Below are 14,681 nucleotides of genomic sequence, written 5' to 3'. Positions count from 1 at the left end.
CGAATCTAGCACCCATCTGCAGCCTGCTCTCCGGCAGGTTCAAGTGGACCTGGGAACTCTCTTACCACACTATTCCCAACCAGAAATTGGTTAGGCTTTTTTTCCGAACTGGTGGCTGCAGAGATGGTATCTGCCTCCCAGTAACAGGAAGTTTACTGGGGGCCAGAGTCCAGGGTGTGGGGGAGTGACAGTCAGTCCGCCCGTACTTCCTTGCCCTCCCAACATTGGCCGGGGATGCCCCCCGCCACCAGCCCCGCCAGAGAACCGCGGAGGGAGTGGGAGGGGTGGCAGGCCCGCAGGCTCCATAAAGCCCCGTGCCCGGCCAAGCAAGTGGGAAGGCTCAGTGACGGCTGAGCCAGGCAGAGCTGCCCGCACCTGGGAAAATGGAGGCAGCCCTGGGGCGGTGAGTGGCCTGGTGATGCAGACGGGAGCCCAGTGGGCGTAAGCCCCCTGAACAGAGCTGGGCCAGGGGTCACTCACCGGGTTGTGCCAGGTCGGGTGCTCACTCTCTGTCTCTGGTTTGTCGCCTTCCCTGTTCTCGGCCGCTGCTGCCTCGGGCTGTTCAGTTGCGGTGCGGCTCGGGCGCTCCCAGGAATCTTCTTTAATGCTGGCCTGAAACCTCGAATCCTGAATAGGGCAGCTGGCCACCTTCAGCATGGCCCCGGCCTCCAGGATCCTGTCTGCATCCACAGCAGCCCTGGCGCCATGTTCCCTGTTTCGAGACTCACTTTTGCAGCTAAGAAACAGTTCTTTTCCTGCTCCAGACTTCAAAGCTGTTGCCTCTAAATGAGGCAGCCTCTCCTGCTGGGGGCAAAGTGGCGTTCAGCCCCCACGACCAGCCAGCAGCTGCAGTCCTCCCTTAAGAGATGGCAAGAGGAAGGTCCACAAGTTTCCCGGCTGCCTGAGGCCCAGTGGCCACCTTTTCCACCTCAGCTACTCCGCGCCAACAGCCGCAGCCACCGCCATCTTGAAACTCTGAAAGGTTAAGTTTTAAATCAAAGTTTTTATTAGCCAGCCAGCAACTGCCTCCCCAGGTGCTCTGCTCAGAGAGCAGCCCCAAGCCTTGGTCTTGTGGGGTTTATAAAGGCAAAAACCACATCCCGTTGGCACATGGGTTTGTGCAGGTGTAGAAAGCAAGCTAGGTCACTATGTTACAGAAGCCAAAATGAGCAGTTAAGGCAATCGAGCAAGCTAGGTCACTCGGTTACACACACAGTGGCAGGGCTGATCTGACAATTAAAATGGAGGGCCTACCTAAGATGGTGTTGGTGATGCTCAGGGTCCTCTATGACAGTTGTGTTGTGTTTTTTGTTTTCAAATAATTAAAAAGGGTCAATTTTCCATAAAAAAAAAAATAAAAAGGAGAAGAGGAGAGCTGCCTTTCTCTCTCTCTGCTCTCTCCGCTTCCACTGTCTTGCAATGTGAGACCTCTGAGTCACTGTTGCCACCAGCAGATGGACTTTGGACTTCCCAGCCTCAGAAACTGTAAGCGATAAATTTCATTTTCTTTATAAGATTCCCAGTTCCATGCATTTTGTTATAAGTAACAAAAATGGGCTAATACAGCAAATTGGTACCAGAGAAGTCAGGTGTTGCTTCTAACAGATACTTGAAAATGTGGAAACAGTTTTTGAACTGGGTGTTGAGGAGAGGTTGGAGGAGTTTGGAGGGCTCAGGAGAAGACAAAAAGAAGAGGGAAAGTTCAGAATGTCTTAGAGACTGGTTACAAGGTGGTGAGCAGAACACTGATAGAAACATGGACCATCCAGACCATTCTAAGGAGGTCTCAGATAGAAATAAGGAGTTTATTGGAAACTGGGGCAAAGGTCACCCTTGCTGTGAACTGGCAAGGAACTTGGCGGCATTCTGCCCATGCCCTTGGACTTTGAAGAAGTTGGAACTTAGGAGTCATGAACCAGAGTATCTGATGGAAGAAATTTCTAAGCATCAAAGCATTAAGGAAACCTCACGGCTACTTGCAGCAGCTTCCTCTGAGTTATGGCAGCAAAGGCACAATGTAAAGCCAGAATTTAAAAGGGAAGCAGAACATAAAGATTTGAAAAATTTGCAGCCTGTCCATGTGGTAGAGAAGCAGAGAGCATGCAATGGTGCAACCCAGTGACCATTAGTTAAGAAGATCAGTACAAAGAAGGGATTATCAAGAGAAGAAGGAAAAAGGCACTGAAGGCATTGCAGAAGCCTCTGGGGCCAACCTTTCCCTTTCAGGCCCAAAGACTAGGGTGACAGAATGGTCTTGGGGAACAGGATTAAGGAGCCCTCCACAGGCTCACTGCCCAGGACCACCTCGGGAAGCTGCTTCTAGCACCAGCACCCCAGCTGCTTTGGCGACTCCAGCTGTGGCTAAGTTGGCCCCAGGTGTGGCTGGACATGCAGCTTTGGAAAACACAAGCCAGAAGTCTTGGTGGCATCCACGTGGTGATAGGTCTTCAGGCTCGCAGAATGCCAGAGTTGTGGAGGCTTGGGAACCTCCACCCAGATTTCAGAGGATGTATGGGAAAGTCTGGGGGCCCATGAAGAGATCTGTCACAGGGGCAGAGTCACTGCAGACAGCCTTCGCTAGAGCAATGCAAAGTGGAAATGTGGGGTCAGAGTTGCTGCAGAGAGACCCCATCAGCACCATGCCTAGTGGAGCTGTGAGAGCAGGACCGCAATGGAGACTCAGACCTGTGGAGCTACCAGTGTGCAACGCCAGCCTGTGAAATCTGAAGCATCACCTGAGACCAGGAAAGCCATAGGAGCGGAGCTGCCAGAGGACTTATGGACCCAACCCCCACACCAGCATGCAGAGAATGTTGAACATGGAATCAAGTTACAAAATTAACCAGCTTTGAGATTTAATGCCTGCCCTGCTGGGTTTTGGACTTGCTTGGGACCTGTTACCCCTTTCTTTTGGCCTATTTCTACCTTTTGGAATGGGAATAGGTACCCTATGTTTGCCCCACCATTGTATCTTGGAAGTAGATAACTTGTTTTGAATTTCACAGATGGGACTTTGAACTTTGGACTTTTGAGTTGAAACGAGTTGAGACCCTGGGGGTGGAATAAATGTATTTGTGTGTGAAAAGGACGTGAGTTTTGGGTGGTCAGGGGTGGAATGCAGTGGATTGAATTATGTCCCCCTAAAACTCACTGAGGCTTGAATTGTCTCCCAAGTTTCACGTATTAGAAACTTAGCCGCCACTGTGACTGTTATGAGGGTGGGAAATCCTATCATCCTAGTTGAAAGGTGGAGCCTTGAAGAGGTGATTGGATTGTAGGACCCTGTGGCAGTGAATGGATTAAAAATGGTGGTTAGGAGTGTGGCTCTCATGGCTTTAAAAATGAGCATCCATATCTGTTTCTCCCTCTCCCACTTCCTCTCCCTCCTCCTCCCTTCCCACTCCCCTGCCCTCCCCCTGCCCCCAACCTTCGTCTCCCTTTCCCACCCTCCCTCTTCCTCCGTGCTTCCATCATCTTCTTCCAGTGTGACACCGCTGAATCACTGTCACCACCACCAGATGGACTTTGGACTTCCCAGCCTCAGAAATTGTATGTAATTTTCTTTACCAATCACCCAGTCTAAGGTATGATAGCAACACAAAATGGACTAATAAACTATTGATTCCTGACGACTTCCTGACTTCCTAGTGATGATTGGACCTCTGAAGTTTTGTTGCAGCTGGAGGGTGGCTGGGTGTACAGCACACAAGATGTGACAAAGTATATTCCTTGTATGATCAAGATTCAAAGGCTGTACCTCAACACCACCTGAAAGTGCCACCAGGATACTCCCACCAATACTGATAAGATCCTGAAAAATCAGACTGATACTGCACATTTCCATACAAGCACATTTCTCCCTGGTGGCCACCTAGACCATCAACATATGTACTGACAGCTCCTGGGCTCCCACTACCTAGCTTTGGGGCTGCTGCTAGCCAGAATCATTAAAGGACTTGCAATTTTAGCAAACAGATAGCTCTCAGCAATGGTGAAAGTATTCTCGTATTTTAGTTAACAGACATAGTGGAACACACACTGACTCTGCTACTGAATAGCTGCTCAAGCATCTCCCCACACAAAAAGCTTTGCATTGTGTTAGTTGGGATGTATGCCTCTATGATAAACAGAAGCCCTAGTTAGTTCAATTTGCAGGCCCCTATGACTATAAGTGAGATTATAAGAGAGTCAACATTCATGTCATTGGCTCATGTCTACCACCAACCACAATAGCAAGACCTCCTATTTAGAGTACCCCCAGTTAATTCTGGGCTTCAGGTGGGTTCATGAACAGATTGGTTCAGATTCTGATCTGGTCTTATTTACGTCAACTACCCAGGAGTCCCTGAGGGAAATATCTGAGCCAATGCTACTGGTTTAACAACTTTCTATCTTCTAGATGTGCCAAAGGTGATCTGCATTCTCCCCATTCTAAGAACCAAATTACGGTTCTTGAACAAAAAGGGTGACTACCTTTCTTGCCTACTGCACATGTTTTGGCCCTGCAGCAGCCCAGCTTGAGCCTGGGGCTTGGTCTCACACTTTTCAGCCTCACCACAGCTCTGACAAAGGTCAGAGAAACAGACACCCTTCTCTCTTCCCATTCCTGCACTGGCTCCCAAGGCCAAAGCTTCCTCTTGGCAAAATTAGATGCCTCCACTGGGAAACCAGCCCAGCTGTTCTAATCTCCAATCCAGAAGGAATCATTTTATCTAGAGACAAGTGTTGAATAAGCCCTTGTGGCAGAGAAGGATTTCCCCTACTCTCCAAATGGAATTTAATTAACCTTGGTATCCATTTACCTTGGTTTCTATATATGCATCAATTCCTAATAAGTCACCTAAGAAGGTTTGTATTCCTACTGGCTTAAAAGGCTAACATAACACATGACTGAAAAGCACATTTCCACCTAATTTAAGAGCAACTTAACAGTAAGACATGGTTCCCCACACAAGGGGACTGATAGGTGTTTCAGGAGTTAGGGATAGGGGATGAGGCCCCAGCAAGAGAGATATTAAATGATTAAGTACTTGATATTTGTAAAATACCACTAACCCAAGTTGGAAAACACTCAAAGATGAAAGCTACTTGAATTTTTTCAGTTTCCTATACTCAGGACAGCCAAGAGTTACTAAAATTAGGTTTGGATTTCAGTACAGAAAGTTTTGTGTGCTTTGGGAACAGATGGCATAGAAAATTCTAAAGAAAGATTGACAGCAATAATCAAACAGTGATTTCTAGGGGTGTGGAAGATGGTCATATTGCTGATGTAGAATGATGTTAAACACAAAGGCAGTCATTCTGATCATGTCCAAGTAAGTAGTATAAATGGTTCCAATATTCTAGTTCCTGGGAATTTTCTTCAAAGATTTGCACTCAACTGATGTAATGATGATGATACATTCTACAGTCATTTTAAACCAGTGTATCTTTAAAGCAGTTGGCAAGTGAATTTTGGGGCCTACTGTCTATCTAGAGCTGTGTTATCCAGTATGATAACCACTAGCCATTGATCACTTCAGATGGCGCTACTCTGAACTGAGATGTGCTATAAGTTTAAAATGCATAAGACTCAATACCAAAGCTAAGCTCATTAGTTTCTCTATCATATGTTGAGACAAGTGTATTTAATCTATTGGGCTAAAGATGAAATTTCATTTGTCTTTTAAAATGGGGCTACAAGGTCATTTAAAGTTACATATGTGGTTTGTACTTGCAACTACACATGTCTCTTAAATAGCACCATTCTAGATGCTCCTATAAATTCCCTATGAAGAATATACATAGAGAACTTTGATTTGGAAGTTCTCCAAGAACTTTACTTTAGGTAGATGTTGAGGGCTGTTTGGGATGAGAAAGCTTGATATCAGAGAACCAGACAAGATCAGAAGACTTCAGTTTATACTACATCCCATATCCTACTTGGGATTTCCTAAACCCCAAACCTGAAGACAAAAATGGTACATTCAGGTCTCAGGAGCTGAAGTGTATTGAGTGCCACTTGAGCTATCATTCTTCTTTTCCAGAAAAATGGCATTGTCTAAGAGGGAGCTTGATGAGCTGAAACCCCAGATAGAAAAGACAGTAAAGAGGGTCCTGGGTTTCTCAGAACCCACAGTGGTCACAGCAGCATTGAACTATGTGGGGAAGGGCATGGACAAGAAGAAGGCAGCTGACCATCTGAAATCTTTTCTTGATGTTCTACTCTCCAATTTATGGACAAACTGTTTGAGGCTGTGGAGGAAGGCCAAAGCTCTAGGCATTCCAAGTCTAGCAGTGACAGGAGCAGAAAATGAGAGCTAAAGAAGGTGTTTGTTGATGACTCTGAGATCTCCAAGGAATCATCAGGAGTAAAGAAGTGATGAATACCCCGTTTTCAGGAGATGGAAGAAGAGCCAGAGGTGATCCCTGGGCCTCCATCAGAGAGCCCGGCATGCTGACTAAGCTCCAGATTAAACAGATGACAGAGGCAGCAACGCAACAAATTGAGGAGAGGAAAAAACAGCTGAGCTTCATCAGCCCCCTATGCCTCAGCCAAAGACTCCTTCTCCCTTATAACCAGAGCACCTTCCAATTGGCAATACTACTCAGCCCTCCCAGTCCACCACTTTCATGAATGACGCCATTGAAAAAGCAAGGAAAGCAGCTGAACTACAAACCCAAATCCAAGCCCAGCTGGCACTGAAGCCAGGGCTCATTGGCAATGCCAATATGGTGGGCCTGGCTAATCTCCATGCCATGGGCATTGCTCTCCTGAAGGTGGAATTAAAAGATCAAACTAAACCTAAACCACTGATCCTAGATGAGCAAGGTCACACTGTAGATGCAACAGGCAAGGAGACTGAGCTGACACACTGCATGCCTACTCTAAAGGCCAATATTCGTGCTGAGAAGAGGGAACAGTTCAAGCAACAACTAAAAGAAAAGCTATCAGAAGACATGGAATCCAATACCTTTTTTGACCCCTGAGTCTCAATTGCCCCTTCCCAGCACCAGAGACATACTTTAAAATTCCATGACAAGGGCAAATTTGAGAAGATTGCTCAACGATTATGGAGAAAGGCACAACTAGAGAAGCTGCACAGGCAGCTCAAAAAACAGGCATCTATACTTCAATTAGGCTTGCCCTCATTGCTCCTAAGAAGGAGTTAAAGGAAGGAAGGAGATATCCCTGAAATTGAGTGGTGGGACTCTTACATCATCCCCAATGGCTTTGACCTTACAGAGCAAAATCCCAAGACAGATTATTTTGAAATGACAAATCTTGTTGAACATCCAGCCCAGCTGAATCCTCCAGTCGACAATGACACACCAGTTACTCTGGGGGTATATATTACCAAGAAGGAACAAGGAAACTTTGGAGGCAAACAAGGAGGGAAGCACAGAAGGAACTACAAGAGAAAGTCGGGCTGAGCCTGATGCCTCCTCCAGAACCCAAAGTGAGAATTTCTAATTTGATGTGAGTATTAGGAACAGAAGCTGTTCAAGACGCCACAAAGGTAGAAGCCCATGTCAGAGCTCAGATGGGAAAAAGACAGAAAGCACATGAAGAGGCCAACACTGCCCAAAAACTTACAGCAGAACAGAGAAAAGTCAAGAAAATTAAAAAGCTTAAAGAAGAGATTTCAGAGGGGGTACACATATCTGTATATAGAGTTCAAAATTGAGAAACCCAGCCAAGAAGTTCAAGATTGAGGCCAATGCTGGGCAACTGTACCTGACAGGGGTGGTGATATTGCACAACGATGTCAAAGTGGTAGTAGTGGAAGGGGGCCCCAAGGCTGAGAAGAAGTGTAAGCATCTTATGCTGCATTGGATAAAGTGGGATAAACAAACATCTAATATGAAGGGAGATAATGAGGAGGAATCTGATGAGGAAGCTGTGGAGAAAACCAACAAATATGTACTAGTCTGGGAGGGTACAGCCAAAGACCGGAGCTTTTGGGAGATGAAGTTCAAACAGTGCCCTACAGAGAACATGGCTCATGAGCATTTCAAAGAGCATGGGGCTGAACACTACCAGGACCTCGCATTGGGTGAATCTGTGCTGGAATCCACTGACTGAGACTATTGCAAGCCCTTTTCTCTCCCCATTTCCCTTTGTCTTTTCAGTCATCTCCCTTATTCTCCTTCCCAACTCACCCCCTCTTGTGTGTGTGATCTCAGAACTGTGCCAAGCAGACATTGGTACAAAGGGAGAAAACCTTGCTCCCTTTCCCAGTCAGCCTGGTGCTGCCCTTTATTCTCCTTATGTGCATATTGATTAAAGAGTTTTTTTTTTAAAATGGTACATTCAATCCCTTTAGTTTTTACTTGTCCTTTAGTTTATCATGCCTAATTCAGACAACCTCTAGAAACTCTCCAAGATGCTTCCAACCCTCACCAGTAGCAGCACAGACCAAGAGTCATCCTGGGCTTTTTCAGGCTTCCTCTTCCTCATCTCAACCTGGCCTTGCTCCCACCACAATAGGGAAGCAGAGACCATTTTGTCATCCAGGGCTTTCCTTCTACTGAAAAGCTTCATTTCATTCACTCCATACTTTCTAGAGTGTTCAAGCCTTTCAAAACTTGTTGGATAAGATTGTAGCCCGATTAGACACCAAAAATTTGGACTCACGCTGGCACAGTAATGAAGAGTTTAGGCCAAAACTGAAGTCTACTCCAACATTGAGAATTATTTCAGAGAGAAAGCCAGACTTGAATGTCAGTTCTAATTCCCAGCCAGCATCCCTAACCCTCTTCCATTGCCATTTATTAAGTACCTTGAGCAACAGCTAGGTCTGTGTTCCTTCAAACTACATTTAAGCCTGTAGAGGGCAAGGACTCCCAGAGTGTGCTCAGCACAAGGGTGTTAACTACATAGTTGTCTCCAGATCTGTCAGACCTGTCTCAAAAAAAACCAAAAACCCAAGCTTCAGGAGCGTTGTTTGCTACCAGCCAGTCACTTGCCTCATGACCATGGCTAGATAAAGTACATGTCCTCTAATTTGGGAGGTGGAGAAAAACTGCTTAGCCTAGATGACATCTGCCTACCACAGCTCTCACTCACAGGCTTTTAAAGGATTCCCTGGAGGAAAAAAATGCCAACCATTTGAGTTCAACAGAAACCAGAAGCCAGAGAGCTGTTTGTAAGCAAGTTGCAATTGCTTTAGGGATCAGGATTCAGAAACAGTGAAGCCAACCTCCCTAGTGAGTCCAACTCTACCCCCATCCCATTCAAGACTCAGATATTTGAGACAGACGTCCTAGAAGTCATAAGACCAAGTGTGATCAATCCTGCTTAATTAAGCTTCAATTCGCACAAGAAACAAGGTCAGGCGTAGATACGGCATTTCCCCATGGGCAGCCTGAGAATTCTGAGAAGTTAGTGCTGTGACCACAGCTGCAAGCTTAAGGTGTGTCTCCCTTGTTAGGGACCAATTCTAAGAACTCTAATGGGTAAGTGCCTTTCAATAAGCAGAAGTATCATCAGTTTAGACACTTCGACTGCATTCCTCGACTGAATTCCTTAGGTATTCCCTAGGCCCCTTGAGGCACTAAGCTAGTGAAACGTTCTGCATAAGTAACCCGTGCTACACCTAGAGCAGGCTTTCAGCTTTACCGTCTTTCTTACTTTGCTATTTTAAGGAAGATTGAAATATAAGTGGTCAGGATCCCTCAGATGTTCGGAGTCTTGCCGAGCATGATCTGTTTAATTAAATGTGCACACATGTGCCCAGGTGTCCCTTGGTTAGTGTTTGATGTAATTGTACATGTGCGCTCAGGTGTTCCTTGGTTATCTGACTTGCAAAGTATAAAGGACACACGGCTCTGCTTCACAGTGCCCTCGGGATGCCCTGGGAGGCCACTAGGGTGGCTGCTGCTAGCTACCTGAGCTTGCATATGAATAGAGCCTATTAATTTTTACCCATGGCACCCAGGATCTTTTTACTATCACCTAGCTTGTGACCTACAAATGAGGGATTTGTGTCCCAGTTTGTACAATGGGTTTGAAGGGTCTGTGAGCCCTAGCCTGACAGCTAATTATCAAGATTCCATGAAGAGGTTCAAATGCCACTGGCTTGAATTAAACATGTAATACTGGCTCCCTGTGTTTTGATTAATGGGAGAGCGGGGTTTGATAAATCAAGTAACTTTCAACAAGTCCCTCCAAAGAAGCTAGTAACACCCTCTACAAGAGGCAAAAGTTAGCTCATCCGTTTCCAATTTCTATCACTTAATTCTCATTTGACCGTTTAACACCCCCCACCTTCTATTGCTTAGTGCTTGTCTATGTGGCTTATGAGGATGAAGACAGTTGTCTTAACTAAGGACAGTTTTGGATAGATTTGGTACCCAAGTGATACATGGCTACAACCAGTTCTGGCAAAGTAGCCACTGGCCTCTGGCTTTGAGTAGCTCTAGGTAGACACCAGACACTGAGCAGAAACCCAGAGAAGTTGAACCCAAAGTTATCTTGGCACAACTGAGGAATTCCAATTAAGGTCACCTTAAGAGCTAGGCAGGGTTTGAGCTACTAAGAGCTGGGTCTTACAAGCTTTAAGATATGGCAAAGGTTCAGACTGGACTGAGCTCAGTGGCCAAAAAGCCGGCAGAATGCACACCAGGCAAGAGCTCAAAGGTATCTGCACAGATGAAGCGGCCTCAGGCATGGCCAGATTTCCACTGACAGAGGAAATCATGCGCTATTCCATGTCTCGTTATAAGAAAGTTGCTGTTTGAGAAGGTTGATGTTTTTCAGCTACTTCTCCCCACTCCTATTATGGTTTTAACTTTAAACTTGTCTCCTAAGCCATCAGTTTGCCTAGAGCCATGTGGCTCTCCAGGAGCCTACAAGCAACACCAAATACAAATATACACCAGTTTCATAGGATTCACCTGCAGTTGATCCCATACTTGATTAACTGGAACAGTAGATAGCAATTATTTTGCCCTGCTTTAGATGGGAAAGGAATTGTTTTCAGCATCTCTGCTGTTTGAGAGGTCGGTTTTCTTTGTCCAGTAATCTATTGGAGTATTCGTAGATTTGAAGTGGTTATGTATGTAGGTTTGCTTTTGTTTCCCTTGACTTTTTATACTAGCTGGTAAAACTTACAGAAGTAGGGGAGGGGCTAGTGAGATTAAGCATCCATACCATGTACTTAATACCTTAGAATACACACTTAAGTTTGACCAAATTCTTTAGCAGAATGAAGTCACTAGTACATCAGCTTCTGGAATTCTTAGAGAAATTTTGCAGTCAGTAAAGGGATACGAGTACAGGTGAGAACTCTTCAGGATTACTAATTAGAACTGGCTCAGCGTTAATTATGACGCAGCAAGTCTACCCATGGCTGGCCCTGAGCTTTATTCTGCAGGAGCCTCCCCTGCCCCAACCCCCAGTTCTAGTTATTACCCAACAGTGTTGCTTTGAGAGGCTGGGGCCTCATGCTTCCATATCACCTGTCAAGTGATTCTATGTTAAGTGGATTCCAACCTGAAACTACACATCTCTTGAGCAGATTATCTACATAAAGGGGACAACTTTGCTTACATGGGAAAGGGGATAAGGTGGCATCTTACTGACAGACTCATCTTACTGACTTACTATCCTGGGGATAGTGAACATATTATGTAGCATGCTTTTTATGAGTCTGTCAGTAAGATGCTACCTCATTCCCTTTCCCATGAAAGCTGTGGTTTTCATCTTTCCTGGTAAGTCCAAGGAAGCCTTACAATTCTCAGTTCTGCAAGTAACCACGTCTACTTAATCAGGTAGTTTCCTCACTATCCCAGTCACAAAAGCTTCACCTGTCAGAGAAGTGCTTCCAGGTGAGCGAGTCTGTCTCTGAAGAGCCGGAGATGAGGTAATACATCTCCCCCACCTCCACATGCAGGTGGAAGGTGAGCGTCAGACCACAGGTTTTATAGTGTCGTCATAGACAGCTGCTTTCTAAGCAACTTGAGACCTTAACTCCCTAGTAAGGGGCTTAAACACCACACAATGCTTGAAGTTCACTTTAGTTCCGTTCACTAACATCACAAATGTTTCTCTCCCTTTAAGAAGTCTAATTCAAAAATAATCTATTTTCCTCCCACGGAGTTCCTCCAATCTTTAGTCTCTGAAGGAGACAAGAGCAGTTAGCTTTTAGTCACTTCCTTCCATTATCCTAGGCAGGTGTTTTTTAACGGAGATTCTAGGATTCCAAAGCTAGAAAAAGTCACTTAGAAAGTGTTACTGAGGGTCGATAAGATTGCTGAGCTTGCTTTGAACACAGAACCTCTGATCCTATATATATATATATTTCTTTTTTGAAGGGGGTTTATACAACATCAGTAAGATAGCTGGAAGGGTAGTTGTGCTAGAGTATATTTTATGTTGGAAGTTAAACAAGTCAACAGGCAACTCTCAAGCAAGACTTGAGCATGAGAGAAGCCTCAAAACTCGATCTCTTGAGCTTCTACAAGAAGCTCCGGTAGCAGCCCCAGAAGTCTCTCCTAGTTGTATTGGGGAAGAGAAGACATGCCTGACGAAGTGACTTCAGGGAGTCGCCGTGACCTCCTAAGCGGTATTTTCTGTCTACACACAACGACTGGTTCCTCTTCTTTCCAGTTCCTCAATCTGTTTGCTAAGGTTCCCTGGCCTTTTTCTTTTTCGTCTTTCACTTCTAAAGTAAGCTAATCGAAACTTCCCTTCAGATCTACCAAGCGTTTGGGTGTTTCCACCCATCCCTCCTAGCCATCTAAGAACCTCTTAGTACGTAGCGTGCCTGTAAAGCTTCGTACTACACTGGCCCGAACAGCCCCTGACCCCCGGCCAGCAGAGCAGCCGATGGCCCTCAGCCTCCCTCTATTTTTAATACTCAAAGCCCCGCCTTCCTCTTGTGTGCGGACCAATGAGAACGCTAAGCCGCTCCTTCAGCTCTACAATTGGTCCCTGCCTCCGGGTCGGTGAAACCAAGCCTCCAGGTGGGTGCCTGGCGCTGTCCCGTCAGCCTCCCTCGTTTAAAGGCGCCTTGCTCTCCCTTCTCGCTTTTTTACTACGAGGTAGAGGCGACTGAGCTGTTAAGGACGTGTTCTGAGGGAATAGTTTAGAGTCAACCTCAAAAAGTAGCTGAATCAACTTCCCCTCTCGCATTTAATCTTAAGGTGGAAGGTGTTTAGTGTGCCCTGAGGAACTTCAGGAGAGAGATGAGTAGCTGTTTGGTCAAAGCCTGGTGTTAACGTCAAACATCCTTCCCGTCAGACAGCGCTGGTGATCGTCATCTCTCACCTGTGTGGTGTTCATTTTTCCTTCATTCACAAGCAGTACTGAGGCTTATTCAATGGAAGCAAGGAAGTAATCTAGTGAAGCTTTGGGTTTTGTCTGTGCTTCTCAAACTGCATGCTAGGAAGTATGAGAATCCTCAAGGCACACGTTTCTGAAAAGTCAATTCCACTTGTCCATTTGGGGGTAAAAGCGTTGTTTTATATTAAGACCAATAATCCAAAACCAGTAATCCAAACCAATAAAATAAATGATCAATTAAATAGGGAGAAGAGACAAATCTTCCTTACAGAAGAATTTCAAGTAATATGTACATCCTCCCCACTTCCGGAGGTGGAGTTTAATTCCCCTCCCCTTGAGTGTGATCAGGACTTAGTGACTCACTTCTGAAGAACAGAGTAGAGAAAGGGAAAGATAATAACTTTATGGAAGAAAGCTGGCAGACACCATCTTAACCAAGTGATACAGATTAACATCACCAGTGGTAAGTCACGTTGCCATTATGTACCCCGTGATATGATGTGACGAGAGGAGCCCTCCACTCGATGGTATGCTTCCTCAAAACCCATAACCCCATCTAATCACGAGGAAAACATCAGACAAAACCAAATTGAGGGACACTCTACAGAATACAGGATCCTGGAACAGAAAAATATATTAGTGGGAAAACTGGTGAAATCCAAATAAAGTTTGAAGTTTAGTTCTTAGTAATACACGAATGTTCATCTCTTTGTTTTGACAAATGTACCATGGTTATGTAAAATGTAAATATTAGTGGAAACTGAATGAGGGGAATATGGAATTCTCTTTACTATCCCTGCAACTTCTCTGTAAATCTAAAATCATTTCTAGATAAAACATTTACTTAGAGGAAAAATAACAATAAGAAAAGGAAATACAGTGTAAAATTTACATGAAATTTTTGGATAAAACATGAGCATTCAAGGAAATCTTATGCCTATAGCAGACTGCATTAAACTCTGCCTCCCTCAGATTTCCTGGAGGGACTTTTCCATTATTGAGGGTAATTTAGAAGAAAAATTTGAAAAGCTGCAAGTTTAGATAGATGAATCCCATAGTTGCTTGGAGGACAGATGAGAGGGGTAAAAGCCAGAGGATGAGAGGCCAGCTGGAGTCGAGCTGGGATGTGACCAAAGGTAATAGGTCAATAGACAATTAACTACAAATTGACCTAGTTTATTCCTGTGACTGCAACCAGTGCTTCCTGGGAGTATACTGATTCCAGCCACCCTCTTTCATCTTAAGTTTTCACATATCTGTACTCAGAAGAAAGGAGATGCTCTTTTAGGATAGCCAGGTGGCATCAACAAAATTGCCAAACACGCTTGAGAAGAATGTGTTTAAAAAAAAAAAAAAGACTTAAAAATAAAAAAGCACCTACTATGGGATACAGGATAAGTAGTAGTTAAGAACA

The 14,681-nt window shown here is 45.0% G+C and overlaps 1 pseudogene; it reads left to right on the top strand.

Annotated features, from left to right (window-relative positions):
* Positions 1 to 6,030: 6,030 nt before the first annotated feature.
* Positions 6,031 to 8,065, top strand: LOC134386572 (U4/U6 small nuclear ribonucleoprotein Prp3-like; annotated as a pseudogene).
* The last annotated feature ends 6,616 nt before the right edge of the window (positions 8,066 to 14,681 follow it).

This window comes from Cynocephalus volans, chromosome 9 (assembly GCF_027409185.1).
Source record: "Cynocephalus volans isolate mCynVol1 chromosome 9, mCynVol1.pri, whole genome shotgun sequence".
Classification (NCBI taxonomy): Eukaryota; Metazoa; Chordata; class Mammalia; order Dermoptera; family Cynocephalidae; genus Cynocephalus; species Cynocephalus volans.
This window is presented reverse-complemented; position numbering and strand designations above follow the sequence as displayed.